We start from the raw sequence: 23,633 nt of genomic DNA, 5'->3' as shown, positions 1-23,633 counted from the left end.
AAAACATCGAGTTATGCAGAACTTTGTGTTTCGTTTGTCTGGCAGCTCACCTTAGAGAGGGGGGAGGAGTGTATTCACCATAGAAACGTTTCGTGCCCCGTAAAATGCCCCGTCACATGCCAAATTTGGCTCCATTTGCTTAATTTGTTTCCGAGTTATGCAGAAATTTGTGTTTCATTTGTATGACAGTCCATGCTTAGAGAGCGGAAGGAGTGTCTAACCACCATAGAAATACTTATTACATCCTAAAACCTCCACATGCCACATTTGGTTTCGTTTGCTTGATTAATTCTCGAGTAATTTAGAAATTTGTGTTTCATTTGTATGGCAGCCCCCCCATCCCCCTAGAGAGGGGGATGGAGAGTCTAAGCACCGTAAAAACATGGATGATGAAGATGAAGGTAAGAGAGTGAAAATTTGTGGTTAATTTGGAGCCATATTTAGAAAAAAAAAAAACAAAAGAAAATTTATTCAAAAAAATTGATATTCTCTCTGCATAGGGCCACAGTAAACGACACAAAATATACGGTAATCGGTATCCTAGCGGTATGATATATTATTTATTTGTTTTTTTTTAATTCTTTTCATTCTATAGAGACTGCCTATTTTTGCATTTGCCTCTGAATATTGTTTAAATTTTGTGAGTTTACAATAGATCAAATATGATTGTACAGTTTGATGTCTTCTAAAAATTTCAGTACTTTTTCTTCCATTTTGTTTTTGTTACTCAAGATATCCCTAATATTGTTAGATACCGTCATCGGGGGGCAAATTGATCACCGGGGTGAAATTGATCAAACATTTTACTGAAAACAAACATAATTTTTTTCAGAGGTATTATGCAATTTAATTTTAAACCTTTTTTAGTCTAGCATTTTCAATAATCATCTGAAGGTTCTTTTTTGCCGATAACTCTCAACGAATCACTTATTAATAAGCATGAAAATTAACTTTTTTCTGAATAGTATTTTCGTTTCCATTTTTAACTATGGTAAAGAAACATGCTTTGAACACATCGAAGCTATATTTATAGACGCAAATCATATCAAATCACTTATAGACGATACTTGATGAGTTGAATAAGTAATCAAATACTTGTAATTACAATTCAAACAAGTGAGAAAACACTTTTTTACAAAAAAGCACTCGCCTAGTTTTTCTGCCTTTCCATCTCGTTATGAGTTTTAGACCTCTCGTATCTGCGTTGTTCCAGATAGATTGATGTTTTCGCGACAAAATTCTTCTACACCAGCTAACCGCATCTTGTGCGGAAACCGGGTGACAAATCACCTCCGCGTTTCGTTCTTCGCGAGCCATGTCATCCGCCTATTCATTTCCATCGATTCCCTGGTGACCAGGAACCCAGCATAGAATGATTTGTTCATCCTTAATCTCTTTTACAATTTTTTGAATGAAAGTATGATGCAACTTCCCTTTTTCTATCTCCTGCAAGCAGCTTGCAGAATCGTTGAAAATTACGCTTCTATTTTGTATTTGCCTTGAAGCTTTCGCAATTGCAAAAGCTCCCGCGGAATAAACCGAACATTGATTACCTGGAAGCCTTGGTAATCAAGCCGGTAGTTTGGGCCTACAATTCCAACTCCAACTTTGGATTGTGTTAACGAACCATCTGTGAACCAAAGGTCGTAATCAGCGTATTTTGTCCACCGGTGATTTAAATAATTTTTGGGCAATAAAACCTGCTTTGACCCACTTTTTTAAGAAACCAGTCGATTTTAGGACACGCTTCTTAACAGGGCCTACCTAGCTTAGTGTGAATTTTTGTGATCTTCGGGAGTTTGTGATTGGCTAGAACATTAGGTGTTTGATTGGTTTTCTTCCATATTGTTTTTGTTGTAGCCTTTTCCCTCTCCATAATTGTACAATCTCATTGAATTTTGATAATGTGATGTGTAGTAGTTGCGTTGTACAGATATAAAGGATAAGAATTCAAAAGTTTTGTAAGAGCCGGTCTAGAAATTGTTCGTAAAGAAGAAATTCTCGATTTCTCTGGGTGGGGATATTTAAAGTCAATCCAAAACAAGGCTGGCGGTTGGACTTGTAGCTTGGTGGACCATTTGGATGCAAGGGCCTTGTCGGGACCGTATCGGTTCTTTGGCGGACAAGACTGAGTATTGGCTTGTCTTTTGACGTTGCAATTTTTTGAACTTTTTTTATACAAAATATATATTTTATTAAGGCTCATATGGCGTCAGCCTAACGGGGCCGGGCATTCAATATTTTGAACTTGTATCTGTAAATAAAATCAGTTCGTTTTTTTTGCTAAACTGATTTCAATGCTGAGAAAACGAAATATTATCTTTTAAATAACTCGTCTTGCTCAAACCTCTGTAGGGAAGGGAGGCGGGACCATCATCAACATTCATTCAGTAGTGCTACCCACCGTATGGGGTCGTTTCTAAATGAGTGAGTTATCTGAGACGTTCTGAGACAGTGAATTATTTTCATTTGATGAATTTGCCATTCCCCCCAAAAGTATGTTTTGGTGCAACAGAAATTATGAAATGTATTTTTAATTTACAGCAATGCATAGTTGAAGACTTATCGACCGATATTACAAACCCTACGCTAGCAGTCCATTTCGAGATGGCTTGAACTGCTCTCTCCAATTTTAGGCGCAAGTGTTTGACCATTTTGTCTGTAGCAACGACTACAATATCGTTAGCATAAACGAACATACGGACGTTCTTTATTATGAATTGCGTCATGTTCTTCCCCAGGTGGTTGCTGATATTTCTATCACGTGACGGTGCCACACACGATCGTAAGTTTTTTGCTATGTGGAAAACGACGATTTCACAATGCTCTCTGCTTCTTGCTGATTCCGGTTTCACATGGTCCAATTCCGAAAGATGATCGCTTGTGCCCATACCGTTACGAAAGGCAAATTGATGTGGGTGGAATACTCCGTTTGTTTCTAGGTGGGTAGTCAGTCTACGGTTGATCATTTTTCAAAGGTTTTGGCCGTACAGCTGGTCAGAGAAATGGGACGAAATTGGTTATAATCCTTGCTGTTGTTTCCCGATTTTGGCATTGGAATCACGATGCTTTGTTTCCATGAATTCGGAATTACTCCATGAGACCAGCTATGGTTGAAGGCCTTTAGAAGGGTGTATTTGCAATGGAGTGGAAGCCGTTTCAGCATCGGGTAACCAATGTTATCAGGACCCGTTGATGAACCTTTTGTGTTACCTAGGGCTAGCAGTAGTTCGTCAATTGAGAAATCCTTGTGTAGGGGTGAGGATACTTCGAGGCTGTAGTCTAAGTTATGCATTTCACGATTTCGTTTTAGTTGTTGAAATTCTTCTGAATAGTTGGCTGTAGATGAGGTTGACGCAAAGAACTCAGCAAAGTGATAATTTTTCTGGCTTACTTATTTGCTTCTAGGTATTTCAACGCGCAGCTTCTTTGCTTGGATGTATGATATATAGTTTACCTATTCTCATTTCTAATGGTTTTTTGCGTATAATTTCATCAAAATCGGTTGTGCTGTTTTGAAGGAGTTCGACCATGACCGTGACGAACGAAATTTTCAAATATACAGCCATTCCATGCCAAACCGATATAGTGGTTCTTTATTGCAAAATATTAGACCCGTATATTTTAATTTTTTCGTTAGGTTGACCATTTCCATTTTAGGGTGGTCTGAAAATCACATAACATATCTCGATATCAGAGATGCTATTTTTTTTTGTTTTTGAGATATAATTTTTCAAAGTTAACCGAAAATCATTTTTCCCCTTTTATCCAAAATGACTTTTTGCGAAAATTCATAACATTTGAACCACTGAACCGTTTTGGCGAATCGACATATTAAATTGAAGCCAATAAGCTAACCTACTTTATCAAACGTGTGGGAAGACTGGATACTAGTCGCGTAGGTCTAGTCTAGCCACATAAGAATGTTGATCGAAGACTTAAATCAATTGTAAATTTGAAAAATCATATCTCTAAAACGAAAAAAATAGCATCTCTGATATCGAGATATGTTATGTAAAAATTCTCCGCTTTCCAGAAAAAATACAAAAAAATATAGCGTCCTCTATCTTTGACCGAGAAAACTATCAAAAACTGACTCAATCAATAATTACAAGAACCAAAATCAATTTTTTTCCCAAAAGTTATATTTTTTTCAAAGAAAACTAACTCATGAGCTTCAGTTTGATATGTCAATTATCTGAATCGGTCCAGTAGTTCAGTTATAAATTTTTGTAATGGTGAAAAAATTGTTTTTTCGAACCATTGGAAAATCATATATTAAAAACAAAAAATAGCATCTCTGATATCGAGATATGTTAATCCTCCTCAGATTTCAAGACGAAATATAAAAAAATATAGCGCCCTCTAGTCCAATGCCATGAAAACAACAAAAAACGACTAATCAATAATTACGAAAACAAAATCCATTTTTTGCTGGTTCAATATTGTTAAATAAAAAGCTAGCTTATTAGCTTCAATTCGATATGTCAATCAGTGGTTCAGTGGTTTAAAATTTATGAATTTAAAAAAAAGTAATTTTTGGGAAAAAGAAATAATTGATTTTTCGAACCACCGTAACGAAAAAATAAAAAAATACAAGTCTAATGTTTTGTGATAAAGAACAAAATTATCACTTTTCACGAAAATCTGAGAACCACTATAACGGTTTGGCATGGAATGGCTGTATATAGATAAGTATTCGATTAAATTTAATCTTGTCATAAGAAAATTAGAATGGATTCAGCAGACAAATCATGTTAGTTTCAAAGTACATTGGGATATTTGTATTCTTTTCCGAACGCTCGGAGGCAATCGTGATTCTTATCTATGACCGCTCAATATGAACGGTATCAATTAATGACAATCCCAGTACCAATCATGAATGGAATATACCGATTCATATTCGTAATCAGTATTGGCTGCTATTCGATACATTTTTGATACAAGCATACAAATAACATACTATACTAAATCACAGGTTTCACCACTTTTCCAAACCTACCATTACAACTTCAATAATATAGCTCGGCTGTCGATAGCATAACATGTTCCTAACTTTACGCGTTTCCTTGGAAGCGTTCATAAATTTCATATGATTGACAACCCATCGCCCGAAGAAGTCCTTGCGGCGCTTGTTTCACAACATCGAATTTTCCACCTTTACTTTACTAACTAGACGAACAGCCAAATACAGAAACGCGTTCGTAGCATGCAGTTAATTTTCAATTTATACATTTCCCTATGGTCGAAAGGTTTTCACCCTAACCTTTGCATTGATAAACAGACGGCCGGGGTGCAACTGCCGAACAAAGCAGGAAATCAAGCCCTATATACTTGAGGAGCTTTCAGCGCCGCTTGTTCCGATGTTTGCCTACAACCATCCCGATCTATCACTTAGTGGAATCATATTATTGGCGAGAAACTTGCAAATTGATTATTCCTTCACGCACTTCATATCGGTGATTGGAGCGAATTTATGTAACTTGAAACAAGCTGAACCGCGGGTACGCCATACGGGTGTTAGCACCTGGAAGTTCAGATTTGTTTGGAAACCATCGTTTGACTTATAGCCAAAATGTTTCTCCTACAAAATTTTAATATCGGAACCTACAAAAATTGATCTCAAGCTCCCAAAACTCGTACTTTTATTTCTGGAATCTACGTTCAATTGAAAAACAATGATATATATTGATATTTGTTCACATATCAATGTCACATTTTTATTCAATCAAGCAGTTTAAGTACATTTCTTGGTGCCTTCCAGCTCCAGAGAGAATCACGACTGGATCAAATTTTTGCTTTAGAAACATTGTTTGAAAAATTGCACTCATTATTCTCTGGCTAAAATAAGTAGCTTATGTAACCATTTTATGTTTAGAAAACGACTATGTAATGATTATCAACAGATCGGTCCTCTATGTGTCCTGTCCTTGCTTCTTGGAAATCAAACTAATAAAGGAAATATTTCGTTATTCGGTTACGAAACAATATTTGGCGTAAGTTAGCCAAATCTGCTCGTGAAGCAGTCATTCTGTGAGAAACTAGAAGGATGTTACCCAAGACCCGATTGCAATGTTGGCGCAGAAATACGAAATGAAACATTAGCATAAATATTTGGTAACACTGACAAGGACAGATGAATGAATGCTAGCACTGAGTGAAGGGCGCGATCGATCAGTAAAGCAATAAAAAGCCGATTTGAGCAGGTTGTCAAATTACATCTCAGCATTAACATGTACATAACATGTTGTTGGCTCATTGTTTAGAGCGACAGTGAAACACTAAACGTATTGAATATCCAGAGAGTTTTGCAGTGTTTTTTTAGGAAAATTAAATTTCCAAAAAACGTCATTTTCCAAGGGTGACAGAATATCCGAACCGAACCGATTGTGTGGGGTAACGATAACAACAACCGCTGTGGAACAAATTTTTACCTCCTGTTTTCCACCGGAGAACCCAGCTCTCACCGCTGGAAAATACATTCTACACATCCGGTATGAAATGCGCTGCACTATGACGTCACTTTTAACCCGAAAACAATGCTCGAAATTCATGAAAATTGAATGATCGAACCGAAAAAAGTCACTAAACGATCCAGTCGATCTGGTACCGATTTAGTCAATGATCCAATACGATCCATACGCCGTTTAATAAATCGATTCGTCGTGATCGATCTTTTTCTAAAGATCACCCAAATCTAGTAGAAACTCTTCAAAATCCACAATATCCGTAAACCGCTTTGACAAGGCAAGTTGATGCCGCCTGTTAACACATTGCGGATCGCTCACGAGTTTTCTCGTGTTTCTTGTTCCGTCTATTACCGATAGGGATTGCATTACCGTGCCAAAATTTCAATAACCGGTTATTCGGTAATGAAAATTTCATTATCGGTAAAACAGGTAAATCACCGGTAAAAAACATATTTTAAAATACCCAATTTTTTTAAGAAACGGCTTTTATTTAGAATGATTAGTTTATAAAAAAAACATTTTGCGGGTTTTTGTTGGTTAAAGTAATACTTAAGGACACAGAGAATGTTAATTCTGTCGATTAGAAATCTAGATCGGATCTCATTATGTTGGGCGTACAGTACGAAGAGTATCGAATACCATTGTAATGTATTTGCCTTTGATGCCCTCTGTGCCCTCTCTAAATCATTGATAAATAATACTTTCTTTTGTGTAAAATCTCATCAACCGATATCGTTGATTTTATTAAGAAAATTGCCCCTCTGAAGATTCAAAACATTTATTTTCCATAAAAATACATCCAACATGATTATTATATTTCTCAATTACCGAGAGGTATAAGAACTATCTGTCATAAATATTGACCCCTATTATGTAAATTGAGTCGAACGGTCAATTGCATATTTTGAAACTAAATTTAGGATTTTTCTCCTAAAGAAATATCAAATATCAGAAATCCAACAAGTAAACCAAACAGCTCGATGAATAATACCGACAGCTTTCACCCGACTGCAAAATAGAGCATAATTATATTATTCATAATTCAATATTTAATTTTAGAAATTTCTAATTTCTTGTTCATCAATGTTGTTTCATTCATGATTATATTTCATGAGAGAAACCTGCATAATTAAATCACATTCACATAGTTTTGAAATAAAAATAACAATACTTCATTAAAACTCGCATTCGCAGTCTTCAAAATCGAAGTTTTCTCCAAAAATTTAGTTTTTATGGATTTTCGAAACCTTATGCCGGATGTTTCCAGAATTTTCAATTGGTCATTTAACAAATGATATACCTAAATAACTAACAATCTGCGAAAAAATATTCAAACGAAAACTTCTAAGAAGCAATATCTAGTTTTACATCTTAATCCATTGCGTTTGGATAGTGTCACCATCCTAGAGCAGGTGGAGGGCGCCTAGGAGTACCTACGCGGGCGAAAGGTAGACCGTGGACTACCGTTTGGCCATCCCTGATATACGGGAACAAATCTGCATATACGAAACGTCTTTCTGCAATCCTTCCAACCGAAGCTTCGAGCAGCTGCTTTGAAATTTCCTATAGTTGCTCCGATAGTTATTCTAGCATAAATTGCAATCTGATATCAGCTTCATTAAGGGTACATTTCTTCCGCAATAGCGACCAGAACTGGTTCGAGGGCATTAACCAATTTCTCGAGTAATATTTCAAAGTGGCATAAAGGCAAATATTATTTATGGCGTAAAAAAATACAGAAATTACCGGTTATTGATTGTAAAATTACCGATAATCCGAACGAATGAAGCGTACAAGTTTGCCCCAAAACGTGCGGTCCTTAATATGCTAAGTATCTTTGCCAACAAACCCTATACAATTACCATGTACATTTCAGTGGGGGAATCAAACAGTATCTGACTCGTAGTAGGGGGCTGATTTTAGAATGGTGTTATGGTTATAATAGATACTAGCTGACCAGGCAAACTTCGTTCCGTCCAAAATTTGTTTTTTGTTATCAATACCTTCAAACATTCACGTTTTCTTACTATGAGCAAGTTCATGAGTCCCATTGCAGAAATGTTCATTGATTGATCTTCTAATCGACCCCGTTGAATTCACCTTTTACTATAAAATTCCCAGTATTACTAACAAAACTCATCATTATAATATCAGATTATTTTCAAACACAATTCTCATTTAAGATTTTTCAACCACTTGCAAATAACATGTTTCTCCGTTACACGGAATAAATGTTTTATACAGAAAATATGATAGAATAAAGACAGCCCTAAATCGGACAATTTCTTCCTCTTGTTCTGCTCTTATCAACACATCCGGTGATCCTTTTTTTTTTTGGTATAGATAGAAGAAGATATAGAATTGCGTTTCATCACATTAAAATCCATTTCCAGTTTCGAACAAAGATCAATTTCGCTAGCGCAAACATCAAATGAACTAACAGCACTTGTCACTATGTAATTGTGTAACATGTGGGAATTTTATTTTCCGAATTTTCCCTCTTTCCTTCAGAGTTTTTCGAAAATTTTCAATTGTCATGTTTGGTTGGAATTTTTTTTTTGTTGAAATATGTGTAATAATGTAATGTGACATTCCAGAGGAGAAAGGGGTGTCATATCATCATAGAAATGTTTCTCATACCCTAAAGCCCTCACATCCCAAATTGTGCTGATTAGTTCTCGAGTTATGCAGAAGTTTGTGTTTCGTCTGTATGGCAGCCCCCCTTAGAGAGGGGGGAGGAGTGTATTCACCATAGAAACGTTTCGTGCCCCGTAAAACCTTCACATGCCCAAATTGGCTCCATTTACTTGATTAGTTTTCAAGTTACGCAGAAATTTGTGTTTCATTTGTATGACAGCTCACCCTTAGAGAGCGGGAGGAGTGTCTAACCACCATAGAAACATTTATTGCATTCTAAAACCTCCACATGCCAAATTTGGTTTCGTTTGCTTTATTAATTCTCGAGTAATTCAGAAGTTTGTGTTTCATTTGTATGGCAGTCCCCCTTAGAGAGGGGGGTGAAGAGTCTTTTCACCATATAAACATTCATTGCACCCTAAAACCTCAATATGCCTAATTTGGTTTCATTTGCTTGATTTGTTTGACTTTTTTACATATTTTACGAACAACTTGTGATCATTAGTAAGTTCAACGCTATTCTACTATCTGAAAGAGTTTAGTTAGACTCTTTGATAAACTCCACATTCCTCGAAATACGTTGTTGAAATCACAGCCAGTTTTGCCACATTTTAGTCTGCACCAGAGGGGTACAAAACTTATCTCATCTGTACTTTTTCTTCCAAAAATCTGTACCATCGAAAATATTTATTATAGAAATAATTTATTTTATTAAAATGAAAAAAAAAATACTCATTCATTTACTACAAATACTACATTTACATTTCATTCGTGTGTTTGATGATGCTTATACATAGCCACCATGTTTAATAAAATGTTTTGATCTCGAAATAGCGTTCGTTGTATCGTTGCTGAGCCGATTTCGAATCCTATTTTTGTTCTGATTATATTCAGAAAAAAAATCAGAGGAGCGAGGCATAGTGAGAACGTTACAAACAAGGCATCGGAGCGCCGAAATTGCGAGCGAACCGTCAATTATTTTTAGACATCAAATTTTTGTCCACCAATCCTGCACATGCTCGTTTTCTGAAACATTCATTTCCTTACAGAGTAATATTACTTCTAGGGTACGGAATTCATTCTCTAGGTGTAGTAGAACCCTGGAAACGTCTATGACACAACGAATTTCGGTCTTATGAAACTGATAAATTATTGCATTGTAAATGCTTTTATGATCAGCAGGACCAAGCGATACGCTTAAAAATCGTCATGTACCCTAACGTTGCTTTATTCAAATGTAAGAAATTTCACACGGGGTAAAAAATCTGTACCAATCTGTACTTTTTGACAAAAATCTGTACCCTGTATCGTACAGAATCTGTACCAAAAATAACTAAAAAATCTGTACCTTTCCAGATAAAGCAAACGCGCCATTTCAAAGGAATCCTTCTTAGCATAAATCTGGAAAAGGCTTTCGATCAAGTTGATCATGATTTTTTGTTGACTATTCTGGAAAAATTTCCTCCAGCAAACAAATACATTGCAAAAATTAAAAAACTATTTAATAAATTCATGTGGAAAGCATACTTTTTCTAGTGTAGCAAAAATTGAATTATACCTGCCAACGTTCAAAGGTGGATTGGGATTGGAAGATGTTGAAAATTAATCCAAAAGTATTTTTATAAGAAACATTCTACACGCATACCGCGATCCCAATCAATACATCGATGAATTTATACTAAATAACATTAACATTAGATTTATCAAGAAATGTTAGGGAATTGCTAGAAGCTTAGAAACGGATCCCAATTTAAATACTAGTAGGAGTATATATTACCACCTTCTAAATGTAATAACTACTAAACCTCGATTGCAAATGGAATTGCCCAACGTAAAATGGGAGATTCTATATTGTTAACAAAATGTTTAGTCACCGAATAGCAGGAATAGATTCTCCTTTGCGGTTGACTCGACACACTAAAACACCGTATAAAACATAGTAATTCAGCTTCATCTGTTTGGTCGTGAATCAAGTCTGTAATCTATTCCTGAATGAAACTACAAATCAATGATCCAGAAGAATTGCTTATTCCACAGATTATTGAAACATGTTTCAGGTCGAAAGCTGCTCTCTGGCTTACTGTACAAGCCATTAGACTTAATATGAACAATGTTGGTAAGACGGGCAATGACTATTTGATAGCGTGAAAAGATAGAATACGAGAAGTACAGTGGAACAATAAGGAAAAGTTGAAAAAAAAAGTTGATGTCGGTTAGGTTCTGCTGGAATAAATTGGGTTTCGCTGGTTCGTATTATGTTAGTTACTAACCCCGAGTTACCGCGGGTAACCGGTGTTGCTATCTTTAGGTTTAGATTAGGTTAAGGTAGATTATGTTAGATTAAGTTTTTTGTCTCTTATTAGCATACTTCGTTCATGCAAACGAAAATTACTAAAATAGGAAACAAGAAATGCAGAATTGTAAATGGTAAAAAAAGGAATAAATAAAAGAAAAGAAGCAAAAGAAGAAAAAAACACCAATCATCGTTCGCTCATTTAAGCTGTTAATTTCCTGCCCGCCTAAATTTCGAAGATACTGACATGCTTAGTTTAATGAGAGTGTCCAACGACACATTAAACCGACAAAATTTCAGTACTTTTTTTGTGGTACAAATCGATCATATGTTTTATGATTGAACCATATTGGCTTTTAAAGTAAATACTGTATTAAGCACTTAGCACTCAAATCGTTTAATTTAAATGACCACCCTCACATTGTGTGAACAAAAATTTGGAAAACTATTCTTTAGGCGTACTAAGTAAATGATATTTGAATACCCAACGAGAACATCAAATAATTTTAACAGAAGTATGCTACTACTACTACAAAGCTACTACTCTACTCGACCCATGTCCAATCGCTTATCATTAGTTCTGTCATACACTCTGTCCAACTTCTATAAGACCACCCCTATTATATTCCGTTGCAACACAAACAATTAGAATTTCAACAAAATACATTCATACATTGTTGAATGCTTAGAATAAAGTATATTTAACGTCAATTTGTTCAAAAGAGTTGTTTGTTTATTTATTATGCTTAAATATGATAATTTCAGCTGTCCAGTTTCCGGAAGACCAATTCAAATTCATAAGTATTATCAATGAAAAATTCAAAACGATCGGCTGATTTACATGTCAATAATTGGCAACCTTGTCATTTCGGCTAATAATATGGAAAATTCGTCTTGGAATACTATTTACCGAATTCTGTTGAACGTATTTCTTGATATTTTTCCATGTTTTCGAAATTGCGATCTTGAGCTCTTCAATCGTGGTACACCACTCAGTGTAGATTTTGCGTACAAGGATCCCCCTAAGATTTTCGACACGATTCAAGTCTGGAGAGCGAGCCGGAGAGTCCAAAAAAATACGTTTTTGATCCTCAATCCATTGGATAGTTTCCTTGCGGGTATGAATAGTAGCTGGAATGTGAATTTTTTGTGACGATATCCACGCACAACGATATGAGAGAGGATTTCAGAACATGTATGCAATCCTTGAATGATGTGAAAGCTTTCTTGTGCTCTCAGGTTGCACAGAATCCCACCCAAACCATGCACGAGCCTCCACCAAAATTCCTGGTTGAAAAATACATTGAAGAACTTTTCATTATGGTATATAGCAAAATGTATTCTTTTGGAAACATTTTTTGTTACAACATACCATACGAAAAATTATTCAAGATTACCTTAGCATGGTTTCCCTCTCATTGCTCGATTCCGGGGAATGAGAAAGCGGACTCGCTAGCTAAGGTGGGCGCTTTAGAAGGCATACTTTTTGAAAGGCAAATTGCTTATAATGAATTTTTCCACATTCCTCGTCAGTATACGCTCGTAAGTTGGCAGCGCATATGGAGTGAAGATGAGTTCGGTTGTTGGTTACACACGATTATCCCTAAGGTCTCGACGAGTGCATAGTTCAAGGGATTGAATGTAGGTCGTGATTTCATTCGCGTGATATCTCGGCTTATGTCCAATCACTACAACCTAAACGCGCATCTCTATCGCATTGGGCTCGCAGCAAACAATCTTTGTGATTGTGGCGATGGCTACCACGACATCGAGCATGTTGTCTGGTCGTGTATCCGGTTCCATGCTGCTCGCTCTCAGCTCTCTAGAGCACTGAGAGCACAATGCAGACAATCGGATATCCCCGTCCGGGATATCTTAGGTAGCCGTGATCCTGATCTTCTGCTTCATCTATACCTGTTCCTCAGAAACACCGATGTCAACGTTTAATGATGTTTCCTTCGTTGTGTCCCCGTTTCATATCCCTCCTATCCAAACGATAAACTTTTACTTAGTCGCGGCAATACATACACACACACTCTTTACAGATACACGGGCCAAAGGTTGTGCAGTCCACTGATCATTCAACAAGAGCCAAAGGTTGTACCGCTTATGACAACTCTACACGAGCTGATGATTGCGCCGGCTAGTGACCATTCTATCCTGGATTCCTCGAGTCGAGAAAGACGCACCACGCTAGATATGGGGTACAGACTAGGGGGCGTTGCTGATTAATAGTCAGCTGCATCCCAATAGCAGGTATCCCGTGTCGGGCACACGTACAGAGCATCGAAGACTGCAACATACCAATTATGAGAACACTTGTAATACTAACCTCGAGCCAACCGCGAGTAATCGGTTACATATTACTAACATAGTTGTAAGCAAACATTGTCGAAATATTGAACTCCCGGCCCCGTTAGGCTGACGCCATATGAGCCCTCATAAAAATATATATTTTGGATAAAAAAAAAACATACCATGTCCCACTGTCGGTTCATGTGAGCTTTGACACAATTCAGACGACTTCCAATGTGAGATGGTGTAAGATGAGGAGCTTTAACCTTTCAAGCCCTCTTAATGTGGGGATTTTTTTATCAAAACTTGACGAATTGTCACCCGAGTAACATTTAAATTCAAATATTGCTTTATTTGCATAAGCGATTTTGAGGTATTCGAAGCTGTTCTAACTATTTTCCGCTTATCCCGGTCAGAGAGCTTCGATTAACGTGGAGATCTCTTCTTCTTACAGTATCCTTGAGAATTCGCCAAATGATTGAGCACTCTAGAATATAAATTGAAGCATTGTTTGTTTACAATGACACAAAGCAGCAGGATCATCACCTGGTCTTAAAGAAGTTGGACAGAGTGTATAACCCGACACAATTCTATACGTTTGTGGCCAAAATGATACCGACCATTATATCGACCAGGTATATCTTGTAGGATCAAAATGAGAAATTCGAGCCCGAAGGAAACAACCAAATGTGCCAGTGAGAGATGCGTTGGTCCGGGTTAGACCTTGATTCCATAACCCAAATCTATCTTTTCCTGAAAACTGTCAATCTTCTAGTATTATTGTGAATATAGTTTCAATCTGCTTACATGCCCTTTGCTTCCTGAATAAAACACATCACCCTACTATCTTCGAGCCGTCCGCGAGTAATCAGTTTCCTTGTTACGGATTACTAGGGTTTTAATAACCATAGGATTAAATAAAAATGCAAATATTTTGTCTTTATTTTAGAGATTTTCAGCCGTAGCCTGGTTCGTCAAAAATGCAAATATGCAATATAAATAGAGATATAATTTGACTCTTCAAACCTATGTGACTGAGCCGGTGAAAATAATGGAAACCTTCACAAGGGAAGTGATCCATTTCGACATGCAACTACGAATAATTTTCTAGAATTGCAAATTAAAATCGTCATATTTGATTTTAAGATGGAAAATTTCAACTCCCTAAATATGAGCATTGATCACGAACATGTCACAATCGAGAGAAGCAGTTTTTATTTCAATTCAAACACTAGCACTCGGTCTGAAATGCATACCCTCAACCCCTCGGCCGATGTTTGGTGCAACTTCTTAGAAGGCGAAGCGGTTCTGGGAATAGTGGTTAAAAATGCATCACTTTCCAAGGAACTAACCACATCCACCGCTGGTCTTGCACGGTAGCTATCGTCAGCTGCAGTTGTAATACTAATAATAGCCGTCAATTTGACCCAACGGCGGCGTCGCGACGGTCTGTCGGTGCCGGGTTTTTCATGCGATTTGGTGTTTGATCTTCCGTTGGTATACATTCATTGCATCGATATCAAAGCTGTGTTTACCAATGTACTAGCATTTCAATTATAACACATTTTCAGTGGAAAATTGATAAAACTAGGAATCGATGGGAGGATGATTCATCAAGTTGCAGACCTCTGGCTCCCATGGCCGATTAGCAATGTTGGTGTCCTTTAAAATTCCGCCAAAGATTTTTGGTAATCTTTAGAAATATGCTGAATTGTCAAATATATTGTGTGTTTATAATATTCACAGAAATTATGAGCGCAATTTCTCAATAGAAACTATCATTAACTAATTAGTGAGCAAGTTGTCATAACAAATTCCTCATAAGGACTGAGGCAGAAAAAAATGTATAACTCCCAATGCACAATGGTCCAGGAGATGTGTTTAAGAGGAAATTAGCATTTAGAGCTCGACAATTATTCTCTAGACAAAAACTGTCTTCAACAGAGTTGTTACATATAAAGGAGCGCTCATTTTTATGTTATCAAAAATAGGGTGACCAAAATTTTCGATGAAATAAAAACCTAACTTTCTTATCTTTATAGATAGAGGTAAACATAGTTCGACAATGTAGTTGTCCCAGTTATTTGAGACATCTTTGTAGAACAAAGTTTTTTTTCTATCTCTTGAAATAACTGATACAGCTCCTTTTTTTCTATGTTACGTTAGGGTCACCATGAAAAAAACTTTTGTATTTCAAATTCTACATACAAACTGTCTTAGGAAGACTTTTAGAACATACTAATACAAACATTTTGCGATGCAGAACTTGTCAATATCTCAACCTCACTCAAAGTTATTGATATTTTTCCCAATAAAAACACGCTCATTCCATTTGTTTGTCATTCTTTCTGGGGTAAACATAAAAAATGTTTGTTGACGGAATCTGAAAGTTCAAATTTCACTCTATATAACTCTATATTTCAAAACTATGTTATTTCTTGTGTTTGAGTAAATTAAAATTGATACCATGAGTTTTTGGGTAAAAAAACATCGATAACTTTGAGTAGGATTAAGATATTCAGCATCGCAAAATGTTGGTATTGATATGCTCTAAAAGTCGTAATAAGACAGTTTTGATTATCCTAATGCAACTTAGATAGAAAGTGTCAGAAACAACTTTGTGGGAGATATTTGTTTTTTAGACAAAAACTGTCTTCAACAAAGTTGTTACATATGATAGAACGCTCATTTTTATGTTTTCAAAAATAGGGTAACCAAAATTTTCAATGAAATAAAACATCTAACTTTCTTATCTTTATAGATAGAGATAAAAATAACTCGCCCCAGTTATTTTAAACGACTTTGTAGGGCTTTTTTTCTATCTTTCAATATTATCGATTTGGCGCTTTTTTTCTAAGTTACATTAGGGTGACCATGAAAAAACGGGTTTTTTGATTTAACTTTTATATTTCAAATTCTACATTAAAACTGTCTTCGTGCGACTTTTAGAGCTTATCAATACCAACATTTTGCGATGCAGAACATGTCAATATCTTAATCCTACTTAAAGTTATTGATGTTTTTCTACTCAAAAACTCATGATTTCAATTTAAATTTACTCAAACTCAAAAAATAACATAGTGTTTAAAATTACACATCATATAGAGTGGAATATGCTCTTTCAAATGACGCCAACAAACATTGTTTATGTTTGCACCAAAACGAATGACAAATAATTGAAGAGAGCATATTTTTTGGGGAGAAATATCAATAACTTTTAGTTAAGTTGAGATATTGACAAGCTCTGCATCGCAAAATGTTTGTGTTAGTAAGTTCTAAAAGTCTTCCAAAGACAGTTTGTATGTATAATTTGAAATATAAAAGTTAGAGCAAAAAATCAGTTTTTTTCATGGTGGTCCTAACGTAAAAATTTTGTTCTACAAAAATGTCTGAAATAACTGGGACAACAACATTGTCGTACTATGTTTACCTCTATCTATAAAGATATGAAAGTTAGGTTTTTTATTTCATCGACATTTTTGGTCACCCTATTTTTGATAACATGAAAATAAGCGCTCTATTATATGTAACAACTCTGTCGAAGACAGTTTTTGTCTAGAGAATAACTGTCGAGCTCTAAATGCTAATTTCCACTTAAATACATCTCATGGACCATTTTGCAATGGATCTTTCTCGAAAAATTTGCGAGCAAATTGAGAGCGGATTGAAGAGATTTCTTTGTGAGCAATTAGCAGCAAAATGTCATTAAAAGTAAAAGGACGCGAGTTTCAAATTCCATTATTTCAACAAAATCCGCGGTAGTCCCAACAAACAATCGCCAATAAAGCTATAGCGAACCAAAGTATTGTGCCAAGAGTAATTAAAACGTCCAAACACAACTTAAATGTTAACAGGATAGCTGGTTCGTGTGGCAAAAAAAGGATTTTAATATCCAGAAACTGTCAAGAAGATAGAAGCTTGCGTACAGAGAAATTCTGGAACTGGAATCGTAAAATGGCGGTAAAACAGAATTGTAGTGAGATAACAGTTCGGTGAATGGAAGCCTGTGCAGACATTCAAAGTTCAGGCAGTTGCTGATCGAAACACAACACAAAATATAGAAACTAAACAACGGGCAAGGAAGCTAAACTCAGATTTATTTGAGGAAAAACTGCTGTATTACGAACGACGAAAATTATGTATTCTGTGACTTCTCTCAACTCTCTGACCAGGAATTTTACTCTGCGATGAAACGAGGAGATGCCAACGAAAAATTCAAGACAAAAAGGAGTCAAAGTTCAAGAAGAATTTGTGACCATTGAAAATATAAATCGTGAAATTTATATTAAAGAGTTCCTACAAAAGCGTATATTGCCATTCATGAGGAAACACAATTTGTCTACATTATTTCGGCCAGATTTGGCTTCATGTCCCTATGCCAAAGCAACTTTGAAATGGTATAAAGATGATAATGTGATTTTGGTTCCTAGAGATGCCAATCCGCCTAACTCTCCTGAGCTTCGTCCGATTGGAAGATCGGAAGGCTTAAATTAAAAGAAACTTGAAGTCAATGAAGAGATGAACCGAAAACATTGAAGAATTTCGTAGTTAGAGGAACATCGGAAAGTCCCTAATGGAAGGCATATCTTTGAAAGTAGAATGGTTCTGCAAAAAATGTGCAAATTGTATTACTATCAGTTTAATCAGAAATTAAATTTGCTTTTCAATTATGTTTAGCTTTTTATAATAACGCCATTGGTTTAGGAGTTACAGCTGTTCAAAGTTATGCATTGTTTCTGCCTCAGGCCTTATTATCCTGAAAAACCACGCAAATCGTTGTTAGGCATCAGAATATCACCGGAAATTCGAAAATTGCCTGAACTAAATTCTAAATTAGAAACTTAATGTTTATGTATGGGAAGTCGCTTCGTTGAAGAAGGTGGTGAATAGATTAACATCAAATAGTTCAATTTACATACATATAGTATTGAGAATGTTGATGGCGTACAAAAGATCTCCCAACTAATTTGATTGATTTCATGGCGTTTATTATTTGAATATGATGTTCTAGAAAATATTTAGACATAGTTTTGAATTGAACTAATACTGACCAACACTTTTAAAAATTCCTAACGCAAGAGCTCAGAGAATATGGATCGTTAATTCGACAAATTGATCAGACAATTAATCGGAATGAGAGAACAAATTCATGTTTTTTTCGGGGATCTCAATACCCGTACCACAGTCAGAAGATTTGGTCGTCCATCTGTCATATCTTTAAAGAAAAAGTGACTGACTCTGGGGAAGAATACACACAGAGTTGAGTTTTGAGATTCAAAATAACATGATGATAATCTATAAGAAGTTTGTTTCTGGATAATAGCATCTAAGATTTTCGACGTTTGCAGAATTCGCCGAGTTCGACCTTGATATTACTAAAAAGACATTCATTTACGACAACCATTAGCACGGCTTCAACCGAAGGATTATCGTCGTCTATAAATGGATGTAACAATTGTATTGAAGGTGTTAAAATAATCAATCAAATATAATTGCAAATACCTTCACTGAAAATTTTCCATTTACGAAAAACAATTTTATAGGAAGGAGGCAGTTCAGACGTTGGTCGCATTTGACCATATTGGAAAATGCTCAAATTGTTCTATTTCACATAGGATGAACCCAGAGAAGTACAATACAGATTTCAGAAAACGTTTTGATCGATTTGGATGCAAGTTAAAGGGTCAGAAATGGATTTTCGAACATAATCATCCTTTGATTCAAACTTCCGGATAAACGAAATACCTTTTCGTATGGCTAGCCATTTGTCGCGGTTTCAACTCGGTTGGGCACATGAATTACAATATGACAATATGACCTTCAGACGAGTGATTAGAAAGGAATCATCGAGAATTTATTATACTTCCGTGGACTTCAAGGCGCCTAGTAGGTTCCGTTGAGACAAAAGGTGATCAAACAAAATATTAATACGCAAAATGCAGTTTCTAAGACAAACGCAACGCAAGAACAGTCCGGAATCGCTTGATCTAATAACTTCGTATTGACGTTTCTGAAATTCACACGTACAAAACTCAATAGTTTGATAACCGTAGTGTATTTTTGTGAATCACAATCACAAAAATACATTACGGTTCACACGTTTTTAATTGAACCATTACAAAGCACTGTTGTTATGTTTTCATATGGATTAAGTCAGTATTTTCGTAAGAATTGTTATATGCGGTATAACTGTTTGGTCCACTATATAGGGTTATACCGTTTCAAGGAACACTGAAATCAATTTAATGTTGCATAATTGATAGTACCCAAATCAGAAGCAAATTATTTTTAATACATAAGTCTCCCTATTGTAGTGCTGTTTGCACCAAACAATAAATGTGTTTAACTTCCGGAGAAAACCGATAACATAGCCGCCTCTACCAAATGCAACTGCGAAATATTATAACTCTCTGAAGACAGAATTTACCCGAATCACCTATGATTTTGGGTGTTGAGGATTGTGTCAATGATACTCTCTGAAAAAAAAATACATCCTCTGTATATGAATTTCACACTGAAATCGAACCCAGCTTTCCCGATCTCTAGAAAAGAGCTGGAGCAGGTCTTCTGGGGGGAGCAATAAATTTGAAATATATGCAATTCTACGAAATTGTATACATTCTCATCATTTTCGAACACATGACAGCAATTGAACATCGATTTCTTCTTTCACTTTTTCTCGTTGAGACTTTTGAAACGCACAAATCTGTCAGGCTTCACCAGTAAACGTTCATTGTGTATTCTTCGTTATTCCTCAGAATATACATAATATATTTTGGTGAGATTTTGTATTTAGGTTTCAAAATGTTCATACTGATTGAACCGAATTGGGATATGATTATGATGATTGCTATAACTACGAAACTGCCTAGTCCCTAGCAGATCATTCTCTTCGAAGCATCTTGAAATACCGATGAACATCTTGTGTACACATGTTCTACATAACACTCGGACGATCAACCGAACTTCTTTTTTGTTTGTTTGTAAAATCCAAAGCTAATCGTCTTTGAGCACTGCACTTTATTTCCACGCAAATCACAGTTTGTCACAAACGGTAAATTCAAACCATTTCAGCAGCAGAACAGAGCAAGAATCGCAATCGACATAATCTCGACTGCTTCACATTGCATCGATCATAAATTTCCTCAACATTCCTGTTGTTTTCCACATACCAGTCACACAAACAAATTGCACATTGAAAGTGTTAAACCTTTCAACCATCCCATTTATTTGTTCAATTCGTTCAATTTTACCACCAAACGCGACCACCTGCACCGATCAACTGCCGTCAATGTTGTTCAACGGCACAACGTAAAGTCGCGTGTTTGGAAGGACCGTTTTTTGAAAGAGCTCGTTTTCCAGCGCCTGCGCCCGTATGTGTCAGGAACTCGGGATGCAACTGAACAGCATGCCAAAGCCGGCGAAAACGTAAACATTGAACAACTCATTTCCACGCGAACTCCAACAAAACGTGTCCTGGAAAGCGGTCCATATCGGGCAGAATAGCCGTCCGTGCCGGTTCGGGGCATCGTTTCGGCATCGTTTTTGCTCGGTATCGTGCGCTTCGATTCATGTGGACGCATGAATAAATATTAGCCATTGCAAAAAGTACTAGAACACTGCCAGAAGTACAACCGCATGGAGCATACCACACGCTAACGAGCGAGGGAGGGAAAATTACGAATCACGCAAACAATCCTTTGACGCTGCCAACACCAAACACTCGGAAAATTTTAGACTTGTTCCGCTGGGTACTTGTGTGAAGTATTTTTAGTGATGATACAGACAAACTGTATTTGTTCGATTACAATTATATTTTAGTTAACAATAATTATTGGGAATTTAATCTGTCAAATTACTGAAAATGGAGATTTATTCTACCAATATGTTCAAAATTGAACAATATCGACTTCGCATACAATTCGTCATACATCCATCATGGTTCGATTCATGATGGCGTTGACCCTTATACAATCCCAGTTCGTGTCCTGCTACACATTTACCACCTACAAATGGGCTTACCCCATGTTCCCTCTAGATTCCTGTTAAACACGTATTATTCTCTACTCGATGACCATTATACGGGATCGATGTTTGTTGAAGTTTACGATCTGGTTTTCAGGCACAACATCGAGATGTTGTAGCGATTTACACAATTAAAAAAATTCAAAGGAATTGCTATTCATGATGAAAAGATAATAGATACAGTGAAACCAACAGGTAGACAAATTATTATCATATATGTGAAAGTGAAACTATTATTTTCCCCTGTTATTATTATCAAACGAAACTTATAACACTCGAACTTATTCTCTTGATAAAATTAATAATCTGGCAACTTCACAAACGACAATCCTAAAGAATCGTTGTTGTTTTGATCAACATATTCCGCGAATGTATTCAAACTTCAAACTAAATCGTATTTTAACAAATGTGTTTGTACTTGAAACTCTGTTGCGATCCTAACATCAAAAGAAATACACTCCGTTTCATAACTAAAGTTTTTCTCAGTTTTTCTGAGTATCCAGAGATATGTACAAAGTCGGTTGAATTGAAGTGTCTAGTGTAGGATATAATAACTATCTTCATTTATAAGACTGTCCATTTGAATTGTATTGTGAATGCGAAACATCCAAAAAACAAAAAAAGCCAGTGTTTTATAATTATAGAACCTGGTGGAAAAACTCTCACTCCTTTACAAAGCTATCGTCAATTTGACATGAATTACAACTAGTTTCTTATTCGTAGGTCATCTTTAGTTCTCAATCAGTTCAAATAACCTATTCCGGTTGGTTTCGACCAAGCTGCATGTAATGTACATCTCTTTCCACGCAGAGGATACTGCTCGTTTAAGCTCTTCAAATCTCTCATACTGCTTGTAAGCTGCATCTACTTTTCGTACGATCACTCCGATCACTGAACAAACTGACCTGTCCAAAATCTAAAGCCCCTTTTCATTAAACTATGCCATGACCTCATGGCTCATCAAGTGGCTGCGCTCATACCTGCAAGGAAGTTTCGCTTTCGTGAAACAGAGGTTTTCAAAGTCGAGCTGCTTCGCTACACCATCTGGTGTACCACAAGGTGGTCATCTCGGACCGTTGATTTGCATTCTGTTTGTGAACGACCTAAGCCATCATCTTAATTCGCATCATCTCATGTACGCTGATGACCTAAAGATCTACCGAGTAATCAGCTCACCGGTCGATTGTGCCGCTTTGCAACATGAGCTTGAAATCTCGGACACAGCTGAATTTTAATTACGAAGTGAACAGCAGCAGAATGGACCGTGTCACATCGATCAAAGATCTAGGGACAACAATGAACTGCAAGCTAACATTCAACGAACACATCACTGCGACCACTGTAAAGGCTTTCGCAATTCTCGGTTTCATACTCCGAAACGCATCTGAATTCCGCGATGTATACGCATTGAAGGCACTATATTGCTGTCTCGTTCGCAGTGTACTTGAATATGGTGTTCAAGTTTGGGTCCCATATCACGAAGTTCATATCGCTCGGACCGAAAGAGTTCAACGGATCTTCGTTCGATATGCCCTGAGGAGATTACCATGGAGTGATTCGGTTAGATTACCTCCTTACGAAAATCGGTGTGGGCTAATATGCCTAGAGACGCTACGTCAGCGAAGAGAATACCTGCGGTGAATGTTTGCGTTTCGATTTAATTAGCAACCGAATCGACTGCCCAGATCTCCTGCTACAGATGAATATGTTTGTTCCAGCAAGACGTTCTCGCCAGCGTTTACTATTCGCGACCGCTAGACATCGCACTGTGCTCGGCCAAACCATCCTCTTGAAATGAGCTTTAATTTATTAAATACTTCTGATTTTTTTAATTTTAATATGTGTACTGAAAGTTTTAGAAATAGGATAAAGCTAACATTATAAGAGTTTTCGGTCTCGGTATGTGCAGCATT

The 23,633-nt window shown here is 36.4% G+C and overlaps 1 protein-coding gene across 5 annotated transcripts in view; it reads right to left on the bottom strand.

The window, feature by feature from the left end:
• Positions 1–21,022, bottom strand: part of LOC129775028 (neurotrimin-like) — a 176,034-nt gene extending 155,012 nt beyond the window's left edge. For 2 of the 5 annotated variants that reach the window (XM_055779192.1, XM_055779188.1), the window contains exon 1: positions 20,868–21,000. The gene's annotated coding sequence lies outside the window, so the exon portion shown is untranslated. Of the gene's footprint in view, positions 1–20,761 lie in introns of all 5 variants that reach the window. The other 3 variants (XM_055779190.1, XM_055779191.1, XM_055779189.1) reach the window with 3 other exon arrangements.
• Between the last annotated feature and the right edge of the window lie 2,611 nt (positions 21,023–23,633).

Source organism: Toxorhynchites rutilus, chromosome 3 (genome assembly GCF_029784135.1).
Source record: "Toxorhynchites rutilus septentrionalis strain SRP chromosome 3, ASM2978413v1, whole genome shotgun sequence".
In the NCBI taxonomy this organism is placed as follows: Eukaryota; Metazoa; Arthropoda; class Insecta; order Diptera; family Culicidae; genus Toxorhynchites; species Toxorhynchites rutilus.
Note: the sequence above shows the minus strand (reverse complement) of the source record. Positions and strands in the feature narration are given on the sequence as shown.